Here is a 23,921-nt window from a genome sequence, read left to right as displayed (position 1 = left end):
ACAAATTTGCCTCTATAAATTAATATACCGGGTGACACATAAAAGAGGGAACACTTAATAACTTTTTTACTTTTCAAGATAAACAAATGAAATTTGGTATATCGGTAGAATAGTTGTAAGAGCTTTTTGTTTTATACTTAACGCATCAAAACCCAGCCATTTAAGAAATCAAAGCCTTCTATGCTATTTTTATTAATTAAATGCATTTATTTACATGACTTAGTTTTTTTCTCCTTATGGCTTATTTATCCAACGATTTCAAAAATAATCATATCCAATTATTGGGAAATTGAAACCACATTTTAAAAGTGGTTGTTCCCAATAATGTGCTATTTAAAAAATAAAGTAAATTCCAAAATTAATGATTGCGACATTTTAAATAGGCGTGTAAAAGATTTAAGTCATAAAATGAAATTGAAACTTTCAATGCATTCATGGCACCCTATTTTAAAATTTAAAAAAAATATGTTTTCTATGAGTATAAAAGAAAAAGTACAACATACAGTATCATTGTTTTTAGAATATTATTTTTTATCGAAATACGCAATAATATACCAAGTGTCCCATTTAAAATAAGAAAGTTAGTGTAATTTCCTGTTAAACCGGAAGTGATGAAAAACAATAGAATATGTAAAAAGATGCTCTTATAACTATTCTATTCTATATACCAAATTTCATTTCTTTATTTTGAAAAGTTATTTAGGGTATCCTTTTTTCTGTGTCACCCGGTATATATAATAGTTATAGTGTAAATTAAAGTCTGTCTTAAGCTACATAGATTAAGGAAGAAGCCAGAGGTCCCTACATGGTCCAGAACCAGGCGGCTGGGGGTCTCGGACGAAGCGAGCTGGCGATTGTCAACCAGCAAAGTCATTAATACAGCAAGCCAAGCCAAGCCATTCTTCATTGTGTTGTTGGTGAGTTTTTTTTTTTACTACTAAAGTTGTGTTAGGTTGTTTGAAAGTAGTAGTGTAGTGTTGTCACTTATAGTATAGGCTATCGGTTTCTGGCGTAAGTAACCCATTAAAGTATTTATTTAAATACATAAAGCTGAACAAGAGGTCACAGGCTTGTATGTGACACCTTTATACAGCCTTTAATGAAATAAAATAAAATTGAAATGTTATTCAAAAATTAGCAATAAATTTGCCAATGTCAATTTTATGTTTCCCTATTGTGCATAAAGTTTGTGCACATTAAATCCAATAACCTTGAAAGGTATAAAATCTTACAAACATCTTGCACATCCTTATGCTACTGTATATGGGGTCCTCTAAAAACCAGGTAAGTTACAAAACTACTTGGTGGTGTAGGTTTTTAATCATTTAATAATAATATTAATAAATATCTTTTATTTATACAGTGACCGTCTAAATTCGATAAAAATTAGAGACATGATTTTTTAAGAAAACGCTCGGATCCGTCGATTTTTATTTTAAGTTGCGCATTATTTCACATAAATTTTTGTATACAGGGTGGAACAAAAAAAAAAGATATGACGTCATCGGTCATTTTTTTTAATGGATTTATTTTATTGCATTTATGAAATATAGGCGAAATTTCAAGCAAGTTTCGTATAACACACCTTATCTCAAAACTCAACTGTTTCCGAAATATTTACATTTAAATAACAAGAAAACAAATAAGTACGTCTATTTACAAATTAAGGTAAAATCAAGGATAAAAATAATGTTATAAACACTGCCAATTGTCTCTATTTCCATGGTTGCACTTGTTAAGAATCTCCATTTTCGAATGTCACTGTCAGTCCGAAAATTTATAGTTTTTATCAGAATAAATTATGGCTAATTTAACCCAACGAATTGAAATTTTGATGATGCTAGGGTACGGGGATCGAGTGCGCACGCAAAAAGAAATAAGTGAATTGTTTAATGCCAAATACCCAAACCATCTTATTTCTCAGTCAACAGTTAGTAGAATAGGGCACAAATTCATAACTTCAGGTCATGTTAGGGATTTGCCAAGATCAGGTCGTCCAAAAATTTATGAAGAAACAAAATTAAACGTTTTGCTCTCCGTCGAAGAAAATCCAAACAATGCAACTTCACACATTTCAGTTGATAATAATATAGCCGGAACGTCAGTAAGACGCATCTTAAAAGCAAATGAATACCACCCTTATAAAATTAGACTCATAGAAAAAGAGATCCTGATCGAAGAAACCAATTTTGCGAGGAAATGATGAACATCTGCAATAATAATAGTCAGTTTGTGTTACGAGTTTTGTTTTCGAATGAAGCAATTTTTTGTTTAAACGGTGTCGTAAATTGGCAAAATTGTCGGTACTGGTCAGTGTCAAATCCACACTGGTCAACTGAGGCTCATACACAGTACCGTAAATCTATTAATGTTTGGGCTGGTATCGTGGAAAATAAAGTAATAAGGCCATACTTTTTCGAAGAAAACTTAACAGGTCAACGCTATTTGAATTTTCTTCAAGAAGATCTTATCCCTGCTTTGGCTGCCCTATATCCAGACGAACAAGACCAGACAGTGTTCCCAGGAAGGTGAATAGGACGAAGAGGGCCAATAGAGTGGCCGGCCCTAAATCCCTGCGACTATTTTCTATGGGGATATCTGAAAAGTAAAGTTTATATTTAGAAGCCAAACAATGTAGAATAATTGAAAAATAGAATTAGATATGAAATTAGACGTATATCACCCGAAATAATTGATAGTGTTTTACATATGACTTTGTAAACCGTCTTGCTTTCTGCCAAGAAGTAAATGGGGATCAGTTTGAATACTTGATACATTAATAAGAGTTTTCAAAGTTTATAACATTTTATCCTCCATTTTATCTTAATTTGTAAATACACGTAAGTACTTGCTTTCTTGTTGGTTAAATGTCAATATTTCTGAAATAGTTGAGTTTTGAGATAAGCTGTGTTATACGAAACTTGCTTGGAATTTCGCCTATATTTCACAAATGCAATAAAAAATATAGCATTCCATTTAAAAAAATTACCGATGACGTCATATCTTTTTTTCTTGTTCCACCCTATATACAAAAATGTATGTGAAATAATGCACAACTTAAAATAAAAATCGACGGGTCCGAGCGTTTTCTCAAAAAATCATGTCCCTAATTTTTATCGAATTTATGCGGAACTTTAGGCGGTCACTGTATACATGAGTTACAGTGGTTAAAGCGTCGCCTTAGAGGTCAAGAAAGTTAGTCCACATAATTATAATTTCGAGAAAATAGCGCGTAAAGTTTTCATTCCACAAAAATATCTTATATCCATAACTTTTTTATTTTTACTGTCAGAATATTAAAATTTTGGACATAGGTAGTTTAAGATATTTTTTTGTAGTTGGTTTTAACAAATTATGAAATAATTTACTATTTGAGTTAAAATGTGTGTTAAACCTTTTGACCGCTAAATATTGAAGCGAAGTTTACAACACGTGCGGGATTTCCAAAAGCGTCAAGCCACTCTGCTAAATGCTGTAAATGTGGTTATTAGACCACAAAACCATATTCCAACAATAACGAAGTATCAGTTTATTGTATCCATAAAACATTACCTTATTAGGCAAACTTGTCTTACCCTAACTTTATACAACCCAGCACAATGCTAATTGGGTACAGTACGTTCATTCTTTGTGTTTTTAAACCTTCAGTCTCACCTAAGTTATACTTAGTACTTAGTGAAAGTGAATTATCATTTTACAAGCAAATACAAAAATTAAAAAATAATAGTTTTTAATGGAGTTTAATAGCAAAAAATTTTTGGAAATTTTACAAAACAAATAGGTAAACCACCACCAATTTTAATTATAATTTTATATTAGTCTGGGATATCTAATTCACTGTCCGAACTACAGTTTTCTTGAACATTATCTACAGGGGTCAAATTTTTATCAAATTCGTGATAATAATATAATAAATAAATTTTTATATAATGCGTTGATGGAATGCTACCATCCTGACAAAGGTTTAATAGGTCCCTTAGTTTAGTTTGCTCTATTTTTGGTTGGGAGCAGTACAATCTTGGTACTTCTATAATGGCAGATGTATTTCTACGTTGAATATTCAGTGACTTAAAGTCATTGTCGCTTAATCGATACTTATAATAGATAGTTAGAGGCTCGTTTTTGCGGTACTGGAACCACTTTACTTTTAACCATTTCATTACTTCACTTTTTTTGAGAATTTCACAACAGGTGTGATCTATAGGCGTACAATATAATTTATAGTTTTTGGCACTGTCTGGTCGGATATTCGTATTGCGTTTTTTTATTTTTCTTGTTTCGTTGACTTTATTAGTACTTTTTTCTTGTGGTATATTATGTTGGTGAAATTGTTTTGTTAATATTTTCAATTATTTCAGTGGGCACTAATATACAATATTGTGGAATTACACAGCTTTCATAGTTTTTATCCTACAGAGTGATTTTATTTATTTATAATTTTCCTGTTATTATATTTAATTATATCTCCATTATTATACAAACATGTATAAAAAAGTAAAACTTATCTTGATATGTTTTTTTTGTATAACACGATTATGTTATCTATATTATTGTAGATATGTGGGATTTTGAGATAAAAGCATATGTTTTTTTTAATAGAAAACTATATATTTTAGCACTATAGTAGATATACTAATTAATTCTTTGTTTAATGATATATCACACAAGCATTTAGTGATAGATTGCCAGATATGGCTGGGGTTCGTGTATTTCCCATAAAAACTTATGGAAAGAGAGATGTTCTCCTTGTAAATGAGATTATTTTTCTCTTATATAATTCTGATAGAAAGTATTCCACATTAGATAGGTGGGTCCTGGATAGTATACTACTCTCTTACTCTATACGACTCACTTAACTGACATGGAGTGTGTTACATTGCTCAAAAGGGAATTCAAAGTTTTGTTTCTCAAAATTCTAAAACACTACAATAAAACATATACATAAATAATAAAATATCTCCGTGTTATGTGGAAAAAAAACCCAATAAAAACTGTTTTTTACTTTTTAAAAATTTAAAATAGTAATAGAGATACAAAAAAAGAGTCCAAAATCATAGATTTTGAAAATCACACTGTAGATTAAAAATTAGGACAGGTTTCACATTTTCACGACGGCGTACTTTTTATTACAAATTATAAAAAAGTAATCACAAACGAAAAGCCTCATCTCCCATAGCAACCGAGACTTTTACATCATCCCATTACATATTTATAAATACATCATATTATTGTACATTGTCATGATGCACTGTAATTGATGACTGATGATGACATATAATAATATTTCGTCCTCGTTCCGTAAATAAGATAATAACGTAGTCTCTCTCTACTCATACAATTTTATTTAATAAATCGTAACTCGTGTTTAATAAATTGTTTTTTAAAAACGCAAGAATACAATGTTGCAAAGCTTACTTATGACTGCACTATTTTGCACTAACTGCTCCCCTTTCACACATATATATATATATATATATATATCCTTATTCAGCTATAAGTATATATATATATATATATATATATATATATATCCTTATTCAGCTATAAGTATATACATATATATATATATATATACTTATATATACTTATAGCTGAATAAGGTGTGACAATTATTATCGTAAACTAAACTTATATTAAGCATAAGTGGCCATATAATTCCTCCCTTCCGTAAGTCTTAGAAAATTGGGGATTATCGAGGGGTTTCAACTCTATGTCCATCTTTTACATTATCTGTTTTGTATTTTTTTATAGAAATATATACTTATGATTAATACAAGGATAATAAGAATAATAATTAACAGAGTAATCGATAATCCAGAATTTATACTATCAAACTGCTGTAAAGGATAAACTACCAATTTTTGAGCGGTGTCCAAATCTTCTTTAATGTTTTCAAGATTTATTTCTTTTAAGTCTAGAGGTTCGATATTTTGTGTGCTCATCGATATTAATTGAAGGAAGTTTTAATCTTAGATTGATTGTGTCTGGGCTTTGCGAGTCAAAAATTTTATCATCTATTTTTAGTTTACAATCTGAGGGTATAAGTAGGGTTGGTTTACTTATAGTTTCAATACTGTATTGACTGAGACATTCAAAATAGATGTTTTTCCCAGAACTCGGAATTACTATGATTGAATTATCATTTAACTGTGTAGCAGACGTCTCTTTATATTTTATAGGTATCATAGGACAATGATTGGTTAGATTAATAGTTTGAACAATGCAAGGTTCGTTTTGATTGAGCATATTATTAGGACATAAAAACATGCCTTCTATTTTAAAGCAGGTTTTTCTTAAATTATAGAAATTATAAGATTTTAACAAATAGGGGTTATTAATGATGATTAATTGATTTTTCCGATATTAGTGGAATGGCTACGTAGAATATGATTAAATTATCTTTAATTGTTAGGTCTGCATGTGCAATTTCATAATATTTGATTATATTGTCAAAAGGTATCCGGTTTTTAGGGTCAATGTTCAAGATAATCGTTTTAAGCTCTTGATATTTAAAAATGCTGTGATGCATTATATTTATCTCAGCGAAATTATTTGCGGTTTGCACGTTCGTATAGATTTCATGTAGCACACGAAGGTTATTCTCTAAATTGTCAAGTAGCAAAATAAAATAAGAAGTTATGGTTATAGACTGGGTCATTTGTTTTAAGTCGGTGATCTGGGTCAATAATACTTCTTGGTTATTTTTAATTTTGGTTAATTGGGTGTCTATGTCTCTCGTCAATTCGTTTCTCGTTCTTGATCGCTATCGTCTAAAGTGCCAAATAAAAACCTTTGAGTTTTACCTATGAAATTAAATATCTCCTCTTCTGGCAAATAATCCTATTCTGGCTCAATTTTGAGGGGTAGAATAATCTTCAATAAAAGATTACATGGATTTTACTTGTTCAAATGGATTACTTGTTATCAAGAGCTTATATATTGGGAAAGTAAGGGGTAACGTTAGTTTTTCCTAGGGAGATATTTGTTTGTAAAAGGGTTCTTTTTGTAATGTTTAAACAATGTTTTATGTTGGTTAAATTGACACGATAATATACAAGATGGTCATTTGTTACGATATACCTAATTCCTTGGTATACTGGTAGCAAAGGATTCGTTAATTCTTCAATCTTATACTGCGCATTGACTATTAGCGGAAGTAGAAAAATGATTAGCTTCATGATTTTGTACCTGAAATTTCTTTTTGAAAGTCTTTTAATATTCTTGAGATGTCACTGATTTCTAAACTTAGTTTTCTTATAGTTAGGTTGTATATAGTTTTGAGGCTAGTTTTCGCGGTGTACTTATAAGTTGTGTAGTAGCTTCAGATATTTCGGGGTCATTTTCTTGTTTTTTATTTAGCTTCGCTAAAATATTTGCCTTTTTTGCGTTTAATTTTGATGTGATATTTTCATTGAGTTCTTTAAATATTTGTGCTAGTTCATAAACATAGTCAGTTTGTATTTGATTTAGATTTTTTTCAAAATTTAATTGGTAATTTAAATTGCCTTTTAAAATTTGAAATGGGGTATATTCATGTGAGGAGTGAATACTGTTATTATACTTTAAAATAGCTATGTCTATTAATTCTTGAATAGTTTTACTACGATGATCGTTTCTAAGAGCAATAAGGCTTTCTTGAAGAGTTGAATGAAATCTTTCTATTGGAGAATTTGAATTTGAGTTGTATGGGGTTATAAAATGTAATTCTATTTGGTCGGCTTTACAGAGGTCTTGTACTAAATTAGTTTTAAAAGATTTAGCATTGTCGGTAGTAATCTTGGAAGGTGTACCGTGATGAGAAAAGAATTTAATCAAATTCTGACAGATTTCTATTGAGGTTTCATGTACAGGGTAGGCAGTAGCAAATTTTGAGAAATTTTCTATCAAGGTTAAATACTTTTGACTTGAACTTGAATATATGTCCATATACAGGGTCCTGCAACAGTGCGTCGGTCTTCCATAAAGCCTAAAAAAATTAGGTTAAAATTTTCTAACCTCTTAAAAAAATTTTGGGACCTGATAGCGCATATCTGGAAAATATTTTGAAGTATACAGGGTGCTTCAAAAAAGTAGGGCGATATAAGCAGCATTTTTTTTAAATGGAATGCCATTCTTTTTATTTTATTTTTAAGACCGCCTTAGGCTACCTAGTATACGCGCTAAATATGGCTGCTTTGTCATGCGCAGTTTGACTGCAATAATTTTTTTTATAAAAAAAATCTAAAAATCATTACATCATTTAATTTCATCTTAATACTAGAAATGTTAATTCAATGTCAATATTGGACTTAATTGGGATTCTAGAAGAATGGAGAATTACTTTGACTTAAATTGTTTCCTTCTGTCATATACAGGGTGTTCGTAGTTAGCAATCATATTTTACGAATTTCAAAGCTCCATTTCTCGCTTTTTTTAAATGGAACATCCTGTATATTTTTTATCCATTTAATGAATATTTAATACATGAACATTTTTTATTATGTAAACATATTAGCTATCTTTAGTCGTTTTTAAAATATTACTCTAAATAAAAGTATATATATTCATACTCTTGAAGTTTAAGTCGCCATCTTATTAATTTTGAGTTGGGCTCTTTAATCGAAAATAACCATTGAAGTGGTCTATGATCCGTTATAATTTGTAAATTTTCGGCCAAAAAGGTAGGGATAAAAATATTTTGTAGCCCATACTATTGCCAAAAGTTCCTTTTCAATTGTAGAGTAGTTACATTCAGTGGAATTTAATGTACGGCTAGCATATGAAATGGGTAAATCAAATCCGATGGGTCCTTGAGATATATAGCTCCAATCGCGTATTCTGATGCGTATGTTGTCAGTACAAAGGGTTTATGAAAATCAGGGTATTGGAGAATTGGGTCGTTAGTTAAAATGTTTTTACAGAGATTAAATACTGTACAGAAGGCTTTATCGTGAATAATTTTAAAATTTTTCTTAAGACAATTAGTAAGAGGTTTCGGTCATTGCGAAATCTTTGATGAATTTTCTGTAATATCCGACGAGGCCTAAAAAGGATTTGATTTCTTTAGGGGTACTTGGAATTTTAAAATTTTTTATTGCTTCGATTTTCCGTGGGTTTGGTTTAACTCCTTCAGCTGTTATGATATGTTCTAGGAATTCTAAGTCTTTTTTCATAAATTCACGTTTGTCTAACTGTATTTTCATGTTAAAGGACATAAGTCTTTCGAAGACTAATTTAAGATTATTAAGATGTTCTTGCAGGCTGGTTGAAAATATAACGATGTTGTCCATGTAGACTAAATACAGTGCGAACGTAAAGGTTGGAATAAATTCATTTAAAATTCAGGGGTATGTTCAAAAAAAAAAACGCTCGGACATGTCGATTTTTATTTTTAACTGCGGGTTACTATAATTTTATGTATACAGGGTGGCCCAAAAATAAGTTACGGTCATCAACGTAATTTTTTTAAATGTAAACACCTATTTTTTATTTTAGATTTAGGTTCTACATCAAATTCTAAGTACATTTCATGTACCATGTCCTATACCTAAACTCGACCGTTGACGATTGAACACAATAAAAGGCTATTTTTGGAAGAGTTATTTATATCAAGCAACCTATCAGTTATTGTTTGGTTATTTACATTTGTGGTTGGTGTTTTTGATTGTTAACTTGTCACAATTTGTTGACATCAAATAATTTTGAGTGAATTTAGTTTGATTTAGATGCCTAAGCAAAGTTTTGCTTGTGTTAAGTTTATCAAAAGATAAAATTAAAATTTCAAAAAATGGTACGTCTTAGTGAGCGAGAGCGAATAGAGATTTTGATGATGATTGGTTATGGAAACAGGATGCGCACTCAGATGGAAGTCTGTGAAATTTATCATGCCAAGTATCCTGATAGGCCACGTATATCTCAAAGTACTGTCAGTAAAATAGAACAGAAATATTGGGATTTGGGTCATGTCAGGGATAATTATACGAAAGGTCGGTCAAGTATATCAGAAGAGAAGCAACTAAATGTGTTGCTGGCAGTTGAAGAAGATTGCCATAAAACGACTCGCAATATTGCGTTAGAAAATCAGATATCCCAGACATCCGTCGTATTTAGGTATAAATAAATGGCACCCTTACAAAGTTCAATTGGTTCATGAACTAAATGAAGATGACCCAGATAGGCGTTTAGAATTTTGTGAGAGACTTATGGACTTGTGCCATGCTAATCCACAATTTTCAAAAAAAATTGTATTTTCTGATGAGGCAACGTTTTGTCTTCATGGTAGTGTAAACCGGCAAAACTGCTGATATTAGGCTACTGAAAATCCGCACTGGATGATGGAGTGCCACAGCCAAGTCCCTCAAAAAGTAAATGTTTGGGCGGGGGTGATTGAAAACAGGGTTGTAGGGCCCTTTTTCTTTGAAGGATACTTGAATGGTGAGAGGTATTTAGAGTTTTTAGAAAATGACTTGGTTCCATGCCTTGCCATTTTATACCCCGATCCAGAAGACCCGGATATATTAGATAATTCCTTGTGGTATCAGCAAGATGGAGCTCCAGCCCATTACACTCGTCCCGTGCGCCAGTACCTGGATACCGTTTTCCCTGGACGTTGGATTGGTCGGAGGGGTGCAATTGAATGGCCGGCCAGATCGCCGGATCTGACTCCTTTAGATTTTTTTTTGTGGGGGTATCTTAAGTTTATCAAAGTTTATGTTATACGGCTAAACAACATTGAAGACTTAAAAATTAGAATAACGGAAGAAATAAGATTGATAGAACCTTCTGTTATCGATAACGTTTTACAAGAATTTCAGCATCGACTGGGATATTGCCAAGAGGTTCGTGGCAGCCATTTTCAACACTTAATAAATTAATTAAAATATTGTTATGTATTCTTGCTTGATATAAATAACTCTTCCAAAAATAGCCTTTTATTGTGTTCAATCGTCAACGGTCGAGTTTAGGTATAGGACATGGTACATGAAATGTACTTAGAATTTGATGTAGAACCTAAATCTAAAATAAAAAATAGGTGTTTACATTTAAAAAAATTACGTTGATGACCGTAACTTATTTTTGGGCCACCCTGTATACATAAAATTATAGTAAGAAAACCCGCAGTTAAAAATAAAAATCGACATGTCCGAGCGTTTTTTTTTTAACATACCCCTGAATTTTAAATGAATTTATTCCAACCTTTACGTTCGCACTGTATATTTTGCCTAGCAAACCTCGTAACACATTATCCATTGCTCTCTGAGATGTCGGAGGTGCATTCTTGAGTCTAAATGGCATGCGTACGTATGTACTCGTAATGACCATGTTCTACATTAAATGCTGTCTTTGGTATGCTTTCTGGATCTATTTCTATCTGGTGAAATCCGCTAGCGAGGTCTATGGTTGTAAAGTAGTTACATCGGCCTCCAATATGTCCGTGATGTTAGGAATCTGGGTATCTATCGCCTATAGTTTTTTCGTTCAATTTCCTATAATCAATGAGGATTCTCCATTTCTTTTTTCCTGTTAAATCGGCTTTCTTCGGTACTATCCATGCAGGTGAACTCCATGGGGAATTTGAAGGTCTAATGATTTCATCATCTAGTATCTGTTCAATTTGGTTGTCGATTTCTTGTCTAAGGATATGCAGATATCTATAGCTTTTAGTATAGACTGGGATTTCATCGGTAGTGTTTATTTTATATTTTACTTGATTTGAAAACGTTAATTTATCTCCGGGTTGTTTTAGACTTTATCAAACTTTCTTATTAGCTTAAAACGTTAGCTCTACGTTCCTCTTTGTTTAAATGTTCGTGTCTAATCAGGGGTCATTCAATAAAAGATCCACAAAATTTCGTATATTAAGATATGAAGCTGAAGCCATTTCTGTCTTAAACTTAGTGTTATTCAAAATTCGTTTTCTATAGATATCAGATTTGCACTTAATACCTCCTCATCAGTAACTCACTCCTACATGTTGCTGATATTCTATAATGACTAAAGGATAAATCTGAATCTTCTTCAGGGATCAGAGGGAAGAAGGAATATTGACTTTATTGGTTTTGTTCGGAAGCTGTCCTTGAGACTCTTCATTGCGATAAGAAGGATCAACAAATAGCTGGGCTGATATGTCACAGATAAGACAGTCATTAAACAGAGCGTCATGTTATGTCGGTATTTACATTTATATGAATTATTCAATCGATTGCGTTCACTAACTCCAAAAATATGACACAGTAGAACTTCCGACACTCATTAAGTTTTTGATTTTTCCTGGTTAGAATTTCCTGGTGGATGCTACGTATTTGCATTTTTTCCTTTTTGCTAATAATTCTCTTTATTTAGATTAAGTTTGTCAGTCATATTGGTGTAAGAGGTGTACATCATTAATGACTAAATTACCAAAACCAGCACAGACTTGAAATACGAGAGCAAATACGAATTGTTCAAACAAACGATGCAATTACTGGATTCAGCAAGGAAAATCAGGCTGCCATTGCTCAGAGTCAAAGTTTAAATCGTTACAAGAAATATTTTCACTAAAGTGTTTTGATTTAAAGTTGTCGCAAGAAGGGATTTTATCTAATATTTCATAATTATTAAGTTCAGTCGGTTCCAAGGGTAATCCATTAGATATATGACCTTCTAACGCAATTGATCTTTTAGAATGATTAAGAATATCTATTACATAAGAATTATTTTTGATCGTTACTAATGTAGGATGAATTATTAATTCTTCATTATGAAAATAGGGGACTAACCAAGTTGTGTTGTTGGGTAGATCGGTTTTTATTTACATTATTATACATTTTTGAATAGTTTCTGGGGGTATTTCGATTACGAATTCTTCGAAATTTTCTCTATAGTGGAAAGGAATTTTTAAATATTGATTTACCTAATTTTGATTTTCTTGTCAAAATCAATGTTTCTTTAATGTCAATGTTTAAGCCAAGTTTGCATAAATCTTTAATTCCTAAAATACCATCAAAATATTCATAAAATGAGCATAAAATAAACTCTACTGATCTTGTTATACCAAAATTTAGGAACAAGGGAATAAAGACTCTACTTGTGGCTTTTTGTGAACCAGTACAAGTTTGTAGGGTAATAAGTCTCTGCTAATAAGGGTCTAAGAAGTGATGCATGTGAACCTGTATCTATGAGTAATCAAATATTTAAAACAGGAATGTGTATGAAGGGTAGTTGATTAACTTGGAAACTATTTAAACTTAAACAGGTTTTGTTTTCTCTGAGGCTTCTAAATGAAAATTTTCTAGTTGTTCTACTAGTGAATCTTCAGAATTTACTTCAGGATTATAATTACTTCAGGTTATAGCTATCAAAATATGGGACTTCGTTTAGAATTTCTAAGTATGTCAGCTTATGTTTAGGTTGTGTATGATGAGGCATTTCTCTTCTACCCTTTGTACACTTACTCCAGACATGGGTTGAGGATATAGTAAGGTTTTGTGTTAGTGTATTGTATTCCGGACATTGGTTGGGGATATTGAGGTGTTCGTTGCGGGTTTCTTTGTATAAACTGGTGGTTTTGTAGTTTATTGAATGGTTGGTTATATGATCTAGATTGATTTGGTTCATTTTGTTTAAATTTATTTGATTGGTTTTGTCTTTGTTGATTAAAATGATTTTGTTTATGTTTATTAAATTGATTTTGTGGTCTTAATTGATTATTGCCTCTGTTGATTTATTTGTGGTTGGTTTGGTGGTTTTTGTGAAGTTTGTCTTGCACCATTTTGATTATGAAGGTAGTTATTTTTGAACTGGTTTTGACTTGTTAAAATATCATTAAAGTTCATTAGGGACGTTCGCTAAAAGATTTTGTGTAGCTGTTAGTTCATTTTGATTAATGAGAATTGTTTTGGCTTCGATATTATTAATTTCGGAACAAATCTTATTATTAATCTTATTAACTAATGACTTTTTTTTAACTAAGCGTTGAATACAATCATTAATAGATTCGTTTTTTCTGCTTAAGAAAATTAATTGTTTCTGTAAATTAGCCCTAGCAATTGGATCATTAAATTTCTGTTGTAATGCAATTTTTATTTCTGCCCAAGAGTTTAAGTCAGATCTTGTTAACAAAAAGTCTTCAGGCTCTCCTATGATTTTTAATGGCTAAATATACATATTCTTGTTGCGATGGGTCTGCATTTAAGTTTTTTGCATAAAAGGTATCAATCTGGTTTAAAAATGTCTCTAATCTGGATGGTTGACCATCAAAGCTTTTGAGAAGTGCAACGGTTGATTTTAATGGATCAGCCATTTTATTATTGTTTACTAAATTACTATTGTCCAAATTTAAATTTATACCTAAACTATTACTATCTAAATTAAGGGATGATAAAGTATTATTTACTATTTTGGAATAAAGCTCGTTTACGCCAAAATCTAAAGAAGAATTACCGTTTGAAGTAGCCTCTAAATGCTTTACTCTAGGGTAAGTTATGGCACTAACTCTATTGTTAAGTTTTTTTTTATTAGAGTTCATACTAAACTTCAAAAAGAAAAATAAAATAGAATTTCAAAAATGAAATATAAAACTTTCGAAATATTTCCGTAATTAACAGGTTTTCCAACTAACAGAAACAATTCTGTACAGTACAATAAAAAGTTTCTAGTTTTTGACCTGTGATATCAAATGATGTCTCTGCAACAACAGCTATACTGTAGTGAAGGCACTACCTGTCATGGAAGCTAGCTATGCTAATTCTTCCTACTGGCTACTCGCAATGGAGTATCACTTTTCGAGGGTTGTTGGCCAGGATCACTCAGCTCGTCTCAGTTTGCTCAGCAACTAAATTCTTGATCCTTTATAAACTGTTAAAACAGAAGAGTGAACTACTGGTAATCCGCACTTTCCAGACACTAAGCACTGTATCCACGCCTATGGCTAGGGACCACTCACTTACGTAATCGCGTTACGACTATTCGTATCTGTACTCGACGACGATGTTCACAGATGTTCACAGAATGTTGCAAAGCTTACTTATGACGGCGCTATGATGACTAACTGCTCCTCTTTCAAATCCTCTCTCTATATATATATATATATATATATATATATATATATATATATATATAATATACATTTCATTTCAAAACGATCCACCCTTAATAACTTTCTTAAAAAAAAAAAAAAAAATACGTCAAATTAGATATACAGGGGGACATTTAATTATGCATTTACTGAAGTTCTGTCAATCACCTCCTCACCTCCAGCTAACCTCACTTTAATATGTCAAATGGGAACCCCATCGTGTGATACAGCATAGTAAGGAGCGTAAAATTCTCTATTCAACGGTATCAAAAAAAAAATGAAATCGGTAAATGTGTAAGCAAATAGTTAGCGAAAATGTCTAGAAATAATGAATATTTTATTTACGCTAAACTTTTGTAATGTCTACCCCATGGTGTGATACATTATTTTAAAGGGCATTCATTATGCTATCAATGGTTGTAAAAAAAATAAAATTGATTGACCAATAAGCAATTAATGTGTAAATCGGTAGGGTAGAAAAACAAATTTAATTAGTTTAACAAATTTATTTTATTAAATGTTCAAAATGCGCGCCGTTATTAGCAAGACAATAAAAAAGCCTATTTTCAAACTCCTTACGAACATTGGCAAGGGTCTGCCCGCTAATTTCTCTGCATTCTTGAAATATTCTATTTTTTAAATTCTCAATACTCTTAGGTGGGGTTTTATAAACATTGCTTTTTAAGTAGCCCCAAAGAAAAAAGTCTAGTGGGGTTAGGTCCGGAGACCATTCGATTGCACCACGTCTGCCAATCCACTTTTCTCGAACATTTTCATCAAGCCACTCAACTACCAAAGTGTAGTGCGCGGGAGCTCCATCCTGCTGAAAATGTATATTATTTTCATTCAATAATATAGCACCATGTTGATCTACTTGATTTTCCATAGATTGGATGATGGAAGGGTATATTGCATTTTCTAAAAGGTTTAAATAAATTTCGCCAGTCAAATATTCTTCCAAAAAAATGGCCCGATTATTTCATTCCCATAAATTTCTGCCCAAACATTAATTTTTTGGGGATATTGGGTATGGCCTTCCCGAAAAACATTTAAAAAAAGCTCGATTCGTCACTGAAGCAAATGTTCTTCAATAAATGGGGATCGTCGTCAATTCGCTGGCACATCACTTCATAAAATTTAATTCTCCTATCAAAATCATCTTCTCCGAGTTCATGAAGAATATGAATTTTATAAGAAAAGCTCTCTTTTCATATTTTTTCTTATTGCAAATCGATCCCGTCTCTTCAAATTTTCGTATCAATTCTAATACGTATTCTGCCATGCTAAATGAAAGTGCCGTAAGTGCAAAATTGCCATTTTGAGATATCGAGCCTTTTTTCATTTGATGGTTACCAAAAACCCTGCTCACAATTAGGAAATGAAACACATGTTTTATATGCAAATTTTTTATTGTGAATACTTTCCCATAATCAGTTTTAATATAAAATAATTATTTCTACTAATAAATGTATATACAGCAAACAAGGCATTAACATTACTAAGCAAAAATGCCGTTTATGCGCGCACATACGGCTTTTTTATTAAGCTAGCTTCACTCGCTGCATATATGCCTAGTAATGCATTAAAGACTAATTGAAATTCTTTTTGCAGATCTTATCGTAAAAGTATCTTGAATTATTTTTAACAAAAACAAAAAAAATCTAAACAAAATAAAAACTTAACCTTGCCTGAAAATATTGTCCACTACGGAGGAGTGTTTATTGCCAATTCTTCCCAAAATTTTTGTCTATTTTTTGGAAGAACAGAACTTAAATTTTTGAGAATACTTTCTCGTTTTTCAAATGACACTTCACATGGTCCTTTTAAAGGTGAGGGTGCAGGCATTCCATTTTTTTTCATTTTTTTTTTTACATAAAAAATCTAATGTAAGTCTTAAAACTAAAAACTTACCACATCGTGGATTTTCTCCCGTCTCCTGAAAGTCCTGCAAAATATCTTGTTCCTGTAATCTAATATCTCGTCCCCATATTTATTATCACAAGAAACCAATTTAGATAAAAAATTATTTTAAACATAAATTTACTTTATTATTGTAACCATAATATTATTTGTTGACGCGCTTAATTAAATTGAAGGAGTTTTACTACGCAAGGTAGCAGTAACAGATACTTGCTTAATTAAAAAAAAAAAAATTGTTTCGTTTGAGTCTTTGCTGCTGCCTGTCCTAACAGCAAAAAATAAACTAAAAACCGACTGCAATAATGTTGTAAACATAAATTAAGTAAATATTGGACAGGAAATAAAAAAATTAATTCAAAATAAAGCAAAAAATTAAGTTAATTTGATAATATTAAATAAAAATTAAAATTATCTTATGTTAGGTTTAAAAAGGCCACCTTGTTTAGCAGTGCAGTACGTCAATTGATCATAAAACGACCTTCTCGTGTTCGACAACATTTCAATGGAGATACTATTAAATGCTTGCCTAATTTTAACACAAAGCTCTTCTAAATTAGTAGCCCGTTCATTTTCGTGCCTATAAATTTGTTCTTTTAGGTATCCCCAAAGAAAAAAATCATTGGGGCTAAATCGGGGCTTCTGACGGGCCATTTAATAGTACCGTTTCCACTGATTGTTCGATCAGGGAAAGACGTTTCGAGAAATTGACGTACCACTAATGCGTTATGAGCGGGACAACAATTTTGTTGAAACCAAACTTGTTCTAAATTGATATTGAGCCCTCGAATAGCAGGAAGAACTTCATCCCTCAAAAGATTAAGGTATTTGTTGGCATTAAGGTTTCCATCGATAAAAAAAGGCCTATAATTAAATCATCTCAAATGCCAGCCCATACATTAACCTTTTGAGGGTATTGTGTACGTGTTGGTATGCTTATGTGCTTCTTTTCCCTCGAATAACCCACTGTAATAGACGGATTATGTTTACCAGAAATAGAGAAAGAGGACTCATCTGAAAACAAAATGTTACTAATAAACATTTCGTCCCGATTTGCCCTTTCCAATACTTCATGGCAAAATTCCATCCGTCTCTTATGGTCCTGTAGGAAAATTTCTTGGGTTTTTTGCAACGTATAGCACTTGTACTTATTTCTTTTTAAAATTCTTCTAACCCTTAAAGGCTCAATACCCGTTTCTTTGGCAATGGTTGTACTATTGCAAGGAAAGTTCATTTCAGCAACAGCACAAACATTAACCTCTCGAAGCTCCCTTTCTTCGCCTAGCGGTCTAACAACAGGTGGTTGCTCATTTGCGTAGCATTTCCTGTAATTGTGCAAGTACCCATAAAGGTCTCAAATCTATGGATAATTGCAAAAATTGTGCTGCGTACGGGAATGGGTCGATTTTCGAACGTGAATGCAATTCTGCCTAATATTTCGTCGACAGAACTGCCGGCATAATACCACTTAATAATTTGCTTTTTTTCCTCAAGAGAACACATTCTAACAAGAAAATAGCGAGCGGTTTTAAATTTAATCTTTGCTGATTAAGCAGGAAGCTAGGAATAAAAATAACGTTAAGTTAAACGTTTAAAATACAATCTCATATTGGCGGTGCAGTGTGGTGGGGATAAGAATTGTCTCGTTTTTCGATGAACGAGCGGAGAGCCGTGCGGCAGAAATATCAGTGTTGCCAAACGTATTAATTTGTAGCGTATTGGAAACGGCATGTATTGCGCCCTCTGTCTGACTCATGCGGGCTCCATATGTCTCCTCTCGCTTACGCTCATAGTCAAAGAATCAAAAAATACATTATCCTAGTGTAGACCCTGATAGTGATGACTATATCCAGAAAATCTTATTACTTAAAAAATAGAAGTATAAAAAATATAATAAAGTGAAGAGCTGCGTGCCTTATCACGATTTCGCACATGGTCCATTTCAAGGTCGACACAGGAACAACCGAATGTTGTTTTAACAAGAGATGATGACGGTGAGGTCTGCATACGACCAATGTTGCGGATGTGCAACCGGCGTTGCCGTCAATGGTAGGCAAATTTATTTATTTTTTGATTCCAAATTATGATATTGATTACTTTTGTAAAATATATATAACATATTTTACATAGAATTAATATTTTCCATTTTCTTTTTAATTAGTAAAAATGGTTCTCTTTAGTCAAAATAATATACTTAAGAACGATGAAAGCAACATATTGAACAATTGTAAATTATTATGGTATATTTTACATTTGTTGTTTGTTCTAAAATTTTATGACCATATTAATGGTTAATGATTTAAAAAAGTTTTTAAAATATTGCAGCATGTTTACATAGAAATAGGTTACAATAGATTTTTGTTTGGGATAAGGAGTCAATTATAATCCAAGCTCTTCAAAACTTTCTTTCCTTTATTGCCAATGTTTCGGCCTATATTACGCCTTCTTCAGAGCACTTAGCATATATGTTTTCAAGATGTTGTGAGTTTTAAGTATTGAAGAGCTTCTAATATCCTGGAGAAATCCCATCCTGTGTAGTCCTTTTGTCAGGTGATCCAGAAATTAATTGATTTTGTCTGTTTGATTTTGCTTTTAAGGGTTAAGTTGAAAAAGGGGTCGGGAGGACCTTTGATTGTCGTAAAATATTTAAATGTTTAATTGGTTTTTATATTAGATCTACAACCACTGAATGCCCCATAAAGCACAGAATATATTCATAACATAAATAAATATTACAATTTTCCTGCTACAAATGACATAATAATACTGTAAAATATGACATATTTTACATAAAAAAAAGAAAAATGGCATACTAAATTTTGTAATTTATGATGGTATATTTTACGAGATTTGTTGTTGGTTTTCTGAAATGTTATGGCATATTTTAGATCCACTGCCATTAAATGCCCCTTGTTACTTAAAAATCATTAATGCAAGTGATTGATAAGGACCTCTTCTTAAATTTTCAATGGGATAACTAATATTAATGATTGATAAGGATCTTGAAATTTTGAGAATTATTATGGTATAATTTTGCAAAATCTCCAATTATTTAAAAAATGCCTTTCTTACTTATAATATATGCTCAATAATATCTTCTTAAAATTCATAGGATACTCACATTTTATGGCATTACAAACCCAGATGCTTTGTATCAATTAACAATAACTCTGAAGAAAGAAAGAAAGAAAGGGGGGGGGGGGAGGATAATCTTATGTGGAATTATTGGGTAATGTTAGCAGCCTGCTTTTGGACTTTCATTATATATACTCCGTAATACATAATTATAGATATATTCATATTGGATTTCCGCAAAGAATTGAAAGAGACTGTAGCAAATGTGTCTGCAGATAAATGGTTGTTTTGGAACATCCTTGAAAAATGGCAGGAGATATTATAAGAAGTCTGGTTTGATTTTTAATGCATGCTTAACCCACCTATTATATTCGGTAAAATTCAATTCCCTCTTAGTCGCTCCAGCAGAGCTCCTGCCAAATTGTCGGGTCCTTGGAACAAGATCATGGTTGTCACCAGGATGGGCAGTGTTCCAAATTCATACAATATGTTCCAATAGTTCATCTACATACTTTTAAAACACTGTAGCTTTGAAACAGTCTAACAGAAATTCCCTTTTACATAGTAAATTACAACCAATCTTCTCACTAAAGTTGTATTTTCTTGCGAATTAATAACATCACAGCCATTGCATCTCTAAGTGGAATGGATCTCCCATTCATTTAGTATAACATAATTATGCTTCCTTTGTTATGAAGTTTTACAGTGACCTGAAAATAAAAATGTATATATTTCCTTTTTATATTAATTAAAACATTCATTCAGTCACAAGTAAAAGAGATTTATTCAGCGTGGCCTTGAGTAAAAGAGGTGTCTCGGGAAACAACGGGTTACAACATTTACTGTCAATCGGTATAATTCTGGTTTAAAGCTGTGGAATCAGTTTCGCTGTTCAGTGCAGGAAGACTGCTTTTCTGCATTATCTTCAACCAATTTAGAGTTTCTTCATCAAGAATAAAATAGGTTATTAGATTATTAGGTTTATTGTGGGTGGGGCACCTTTATTGTTCACTCCCTCCACTGCGACCCTAGGTCTATTGTGCCTCACTCCTTGGTGTTTATACTTCCCCAATCAAGTCCGCCCTCTTCAAGAGTTTGTTAATTTGAATGGGAGATCTTTAAAAAGAGATCAAAGAGATTAAGACCATCATGATTTCCTTAATTTCTTTCGATTATAGCTCAGAATTATAAGCCTTTATTAGCAGGATACCTTAGAATGAAAACAACTTTTTAAAGTTGCTAAAGTTTTAGTTCTTATGACTGTTTTGCGAAAATTAAAAATTAAATTATTATTTATTAATTAGATTAAAGAATTAAGAATTCTTGGAAGGGATCATGTGATCAGGTTGAATTATTTGCAAACATTGGTTATGGCATCAGTATATTAGAGCAGATTTCTTATAAATCCGCATGTTATTAGGCTTTGCCTCTGCTTAGAGGAATTTAGGTTTTTTCCCTTTTAAGATTGAAGACTTTAAATCATTAAAATTATTATTCAAAGTTGTAAAACTTTTGGTCTAGGTAAAATACAGCCAAATCTTAGGTCGCCATTTTAAAAAAGAAGATGAAACTACAGAAACGACAAAATCTGTATGAAAATCTCTATGTCACAACAAAAACAATTTTAGCTTGCTAACAGCTTTGCTAATTTTTGCAAAATAACTGTTGCAATGCTGATATTAATGCAAGGGCATTTTTTGAAAATAAATAAATTAATTTGTATTCTAATGTTCAGAAATATAACAATATCATTGTTATTACTAAGTGTTTAATATTGTCTTCATAAAATAATTCTTATAGATGTATATAACACAAACATTAATTTAATGTTTTGTATTTTAATATCTTTGTTTTAAAGGTTTTTTATTTTCAGTTGCACAATTAAATATTGTTAAATATCTACGTTGTTATCTTATTTACGGAACAAGGATGAAATATAATTACCAAATCAAATGAACTCACCTGTAATGAAGTTCGATTATCGAATTATATGAAGTCGTCGTGAAGTAAATAAGTACCTCCCACCCTGACTTGTGACCCCTATGGATAATTGTGTCAACTGCAGTTAAGTCTTTAAATAATGAATTCCATGGGCATGGGATGTGTATGGTATGAGTAGAGAGACTAGAATTATTAAAAAAATATGTAAAAAAAATCAAATTTTTACAGTTTTCTGCACACAGCATACAGCACAATTCCAACCGAATTTCTCCTCTCGCGTCTCATGCGTCGTCCACCACTATTCACTGGGCCATGGGGTGAGGGGCACTCCTGCTTCCTAGTTCTTACTCCGGTCTCAAGATGTCGACATGAAGGCAAATTTGCAGTTTTCTTCTACTCTGGCCGGGTTATGAAATGCGCGATGCGGCCATAATCAGAAGATTAAACGAACTTACCTAAGTGATGTTTGATCTTGATTATAGGAAGGTCTCGTCGAAGTAAATAATTGTCATGTAGTATCTACGCGAAGCACCGATATCCACCACTAAATTCCAGGCAAACAAAAAACTCCCCCTCTTCCCGCATGCCATATGCATCTCTACCTATCGATCAGTTCCTCAGTCATTTTGAAAGCTTCTTACCCGTTGCAAATCCCCGGGAAAAACATCTATTGGGTAGGGTGGGACTTACTTAGAGGATTTGGGTGGGGAATTCTGTTAAAAGACAACAACTTGTTAGAAGGTGTAAAAAGTAGAAGTGTAAAAGAAGGTTTAAAAGTAAGGGTTTTCCAACTAGCAAGGTTAAAAATAGAGGATACCATGGCTGAGAAATCCAGAGGGGTGCGACAACAATACCTTCCGCCTTATCACAAACAATCTTTTGCAAGACCTTTGGCAGCAATGAAAAAGTCGGGAACGCATAAAAATTAAGGTCATGCCAACAAATTGTGAAGGCATCTATAATGATAGCCTCTGGATCTCTCAACCAAGAAACGAACTTTTTGCATTTTCTATTTATCCTACTAGCGAAAAGGTCGATTGATGGAAAACCAAAAGTTTCCCCAATTTTTCGAAAAGCGATATCAGACAGGCTCCATTCAGTTTTTATTTTTAATTTTCGAGAGGCCATATCGGCCTCGACATTATCACGTAAAGGGATGTATGCCGCACGAATAAAAATATTCCTCTGCTCACACCATTGCCATATTTGCCTAGCCAGAGCATTTAACTTAGGGTGCTGAACACTTTCCATACGATTAACATAAGCCAAGGCCGTAGTATTATCCACCCTACGTAAAATATTACAATTTTTAAGATGTTTCGCGTAACATCTTAATCCAAAAAATAACGCCAACAACTCTAAATAGTTTATGTGGAAGTGGACTTCAGACTCCGACCAAAGGCCATAGCTGCTTAAAGCCCCCTTTTGACAAATGCCCCAACCTGTCAAGGATGCGTCAGAGAAAATTTCTAAACAGAAAGAATTGACGCGGATAGAGTTAGACGCCTTTGGTAAGTGAATTAACCACCAATCTAACTCTTTTATCCTAGAACCAGGAATAATCATATAAGAGTTATAATTACCCCTTGATTTTTTAAGGGCCAAAAACTTAACACGTTCTAACACCTTTGTATAAAGAAACTCGTATTTAACCCCCGGACAAACTGCGACCAATTTTCCTATTAGTTGGGAAAACTCCCTTAGCTTACAAGACTTTTTCTTAATAAACTTCTTTATATATTTCATTAAAATTTTTGGTTTTTTATCTATAGGGCACAAAGACATAGAACAGGAATTATAATAAAAACCCAAATAACTACATTGTTGGGATGGCGTAAACGAGCATTTTTTATAATTTATAATAAAACCGATATGCTCCAATAATTTAATAGTAGCTCGAACATTATTAACACATTCCTCAAAGGTATTACCCAACAATAAAAATTCATTCAAA

General features: G+C 32.2%; 1 protein-coding gene across 2 annotated transcripts in view; it reads left to right on the top strand.

The window, feature by feature from the left end:
* Positions 1-23,921, top strand: part of LOC126750593 (WD repeat-containing protein 18) — a 119,210-nt gene that overhangs the window by 6,842 nt on the left and 88,447 nt on the right. For both annotated transcript variants that reach the window (XM_050460240.1, XM_050460242.1), the window contains one exon: positions 771-917. The gene's annotated coding sequence lies outside the window, so the exon portion shown is untranslated. The remainder of the gene's footprint in view (positions 1-770; positions 918-23,921) is intronic.

This window comes from Anthonomus grandis, chromosome 2 (genome assembly GCF_022605725.1).
Source record: "Anthonomus grandis grandis chromosome 2, icAntGran1.3, whole genome shotgun sequence".
NCBI classification, from domain to species: Eukaryota; Metazoa; Arthropoda; class Insecta; order Coleoptera; family Curculionidae; genus Anthonomus; species Anthonomus grandis.
The sequence above is the reverse complement of the archived record's forward strand: the minus strand, read 5'-3'. Positions and strand labels throughout refer to the sequence as shown.